The sequence below is a fragment of the Echinops telfairi genome, unplaced genomic scaffold (genome assembly GCF_000313985.2).
Source record: "Echinops telfairi isolate 266 unplaced genomic scaffold, ASM31398v2 ScPeMD7_41;HRSCAF=154, whole genome shotgun sequence".
Lineage (NCBI taxonomy): Eukaryota > Metazoa > Chordata > Mammalia > Afrosoricida > Tenrecidae > Echinops > Echinops telfairi.
The window spans coordinates 2,259,105-2,263,058 of NW_022103939.1; positions in this window are offsets into that span (position 1 = coordinate 2,259,105).

The window sequence follows — 3,954 nt, forward strand, 5'->3', positions numbered from 1 at the left end:
ATATATATATTTCATGTTCTGATTCAGGATTCAGACTGACTTTTAAGATCATGCCACTTGCATTAGCAGGAGTGTCAATATTTTTATATGTGACATTAATTTTAAGCTCCTTCTTGTGAACATGTGTTGAAAGTGATGGCATCAATCTGGCCAAGCCCCAAATTAAAACAACTCTGTTAAATTTGGGTACATTTTCTCATTGTTGTACAGTTATCATATTAACTTATTATTGTTCATGATAAACTTGAAGGAAATAGCTTTAGTTTGTTTTAGTTTTGCAGGGTTAACATTGATACATGAATTGTGATGTTAGCATACTAAATTAATACTGCGCATTACTTCACTATCCTAAAATCAACAATGTAGGAAACCTGATTGGGTGGTTTGTGTTGTGTGAGGACACTCTACACTGGAATATATTCAGTAGCACACAACAATAATAAAAGAGGGAAGTGCATTACCATTTTGTAGCATCTAACATTTCATTAAATTAAAAGTTATCTGTCAGGAATGGAAAGCAAAGATGAAAATTTAGAGGTCAGAGACCAACAGTTTGTCATCATTTCCCCAACAACTACTATATGAATTCAAATATACAAATTCCCTCATTTGCCTCAGCTCAAAATATGTAAAATAGATTTGTCAAATGAGTTTCAGTCCTGTTTAGACCTATCATCATGTAGGATTATTATCTCATTTTACTGATGAGGAAACAGAAACAGAAGAGGGAAAAGATATTCACAGAAAAGACATTCACTAGTTTAAAAAAAGATAATTTTTTAGGCTTCCATCTAGAGGGCTTTTCCATGGCTGGAAGTGACTGGTCTTGAACTCTCAGAAGGATCAAACAGTTTCATGATTCATTTACTGATGTATTCAACAAATATATACTGAGCACCTACTATGAATCACACATTATTTTAGGTGTTGCCTATGTAGTTGTAACATACAACATGACAAAATGCTTGTTTTCCAGTAAGAGAAGAAGGGCAAGAAACAAAATAAATTAAGGTAAATGTTCAATACAGTATATTTCAGAAAAAGGTGGAAAAATTGAGAGAAGATGCCTTAATTCTAGGTAGTGCTATCAGGAAAGCTACATCTAAGATTATGATATTTAAGTAAAGTTCTGAAAGATATGAAGTAGCAACATATCTTCAGATATGTTGAATCTGAAGAAAGCAAATTCCAGTCAAAAGGAAGAGTAATAGAATTTGTGGGTTGCTTACAGTGAATCAAGTTTCACAATATTAGTTTCCAAGATACCGGAAAAATCAGGAGCCCTTAAACCTTTTAGAGGCTCGTGATTCAACATGATAAGCCCAATACAGATCCTCACACACTGGCTACAAATCAGGGTCCACTGATGCCATTTCAGTCAAGAGTCCTCTTTAAATCCACAACTCTATGTCGATTTCTCCCATGACATATCTCAAAGTAGGGTTTCTATGAAATCGTTTGTACACTGAAATGACACAGAGGGTACAAGCAAGCTTCATTACTTTATATGGAAAAATCTCCTATGTGTTTGCTGGCCTCAAAAATAAACCTACTAAATCATAAAAAATAATATGTAAACTTCCAAATAACACCAACATACCATAAGCAGAGAAACCATGGCTCAAAGTTATGACAGGCTGATGATGAAATACTGAGTGTAATTCCAATGCGGGGCAAGGCTATTCTTGCTTCAGTCTTTTTTTTTCCATAAAAGAGAAAAAAGTTTTTATTAGTTGCCAAAAACAGTACCAAGTACTCATATAGATTTTTCATAAAAACAAACTGCCAAATCATGAAATTTCAAAAAGCAGGTAATATATGTGTGTATACAAAATTTATACATGCAAGGGGGCTTCCAGATGTTTGTGGGAAAATGGAATGAGAAGAAAATGGCAGTTTCTTCACAATTTTTTTGAATTTGTGATTCCTACTTCTATCTATCTATCTATCTATCTATCTATCTATCTATCTATCTATCTATCTATCTATCTATATTTGCAGTCCTTAGGGAGTGCAAACAATTTTGATAATTTACTAAGCTCCATCTGGGCAGATGGAGCCCACCTGGTGTGCTTTGGAAGAAAAGTATGCTAATGTGCTTCTGTAAAATGTATAGCCAAAGGTCCCCATAATACATGGAAATGCTCTCAGTCGCAATACACTCTACAGCAGCAAGTAACTTACATCTAGGTTTTCTTTTTGTCTTTTTTTTAACTTTAGAAAAATATGGCAACATAATGTATTCATTGTAAATTTAAAATTAATTGCTGAAATTTTAAAATAATCACTTTTGATTAATACAAATATTTATATATCTTTTCATTCCTTGTACCACACTGTTAATCAAATATTTAAGGGTTCCAAATGCACAAAGGAAAGAGAGAAAATGAGTATTTAACTTCCTTGTTGTGCTTGACAGCCTAGTTGAAAGAGAAAAGAATAACATATAAAAAATAATAATAATTTTATGCGAGATCGCTATTCGAGTAACATTTAGAAAACCCATTATACTGTGAAAAATGTTCTCAGCAAGTGCTTCCGTGCTCTATTGAAACTAGTGCCAGAATACCATGATGATGGTCACTTTATAACTAAAGTGATTTTAACCAGTATGAATTGCATTTGTGCTGATTATGGCTCATGGAAACTCCATGTGTGTCAGTAGTGAACAGTGTTCCCTGGGGTTTTCAATCACTGGCTTTCAAGGTACACATCTTCATGCCTGAAGAGATCTCTGGGTTAGCAGCTGAGCTATTTAAACTTTGTACCACTCAAGAACTTTAATTCCATAAGTCCAAGTGTATGTGGACTTTATAGTAATTATCGTTTTAACCTTATACTTTATTTCTATTAAAAAAAACTGTTTTCTTTAGTATAACACAGCTAAAACAAAATCAAACGTACCAGCATAGACTCAATTCTGACTTATGGTAACCCTGCAAATGGATTTTGACTTTGCATGGTCATCCATAGCCTTCTGAAAATCTGGTATTCACAATCAAATTCTGATGTTATTCCTCCTTCATTTTAGGATTACATTATTAAAATCCTTGCCTCACACAGGCTAGGGTGCTTCCTCCATGTGGACTTAGTTGATGCCTCATTGAGATAGTTACTTCTTTGAAAACAAGCCTTTAAGTCTCCAAAATCTATTTTTTCTGATAGCCACGCGCCATCTGATTTCATAACCATACCTTGCTATAGCACTCATCTTCAGTGATCTCTTCATGAGGTTGAGCACCAAGCAGGGCCATGTCCTAAGTACTTGTTCTTAGATTGCAGCCAGAATTAAGTGCAAGCACAAAATCCATTCATGCATCTAAGGTTTGTATATGTCTCTTGTTCACTTTAGAGACATCATTGTCATTTGATGCTAGGGAACATTACCAATCATGTTTTGGGGCATCACTTCCACTCCCATTAAGTCAATCGTGACTAATAATAACCCTTCAAGGTAGTATATGACTGCCTCTGTAAGCATCCAAGCATGCGATTCTTCACAGGAGTAGAAAGTCTCATCTTTCCCTGAGGAACTGGCTGATGGTTTGAAACTGCTGACCTTGCAATTAGCAGCCCAATACATAATCACTATACATTGATGGTGTCATTAGTTTAGGCAATGGTACAGAATTTAAAACCCACAATTGCCTCGTTAGCATGTAATGTAACCTTTCTGCATGAGCACAGGGAAAGTAGTGGTCAAACGGGTTATGTGTTGTGCTTATAGTGATCAGGTCAGCACTTTGAATCTGCTAGCTGCTTTGTGGGAGAAAGATGAGGCTTTCTACTCCAATAAGGGCTTGCAGTCTTGGAAACCCATGGGGTCAGCTCTACCTATCTCACGGGGTCACTGTGAGTTGGAATCAATTTGATAGCAGTGAGTCTGGTTTGGGTCATTGTGCAGCTAAGGTAGTCAATCATTAGAGATGGATTAAAGTCTTCTTTAATCTACTT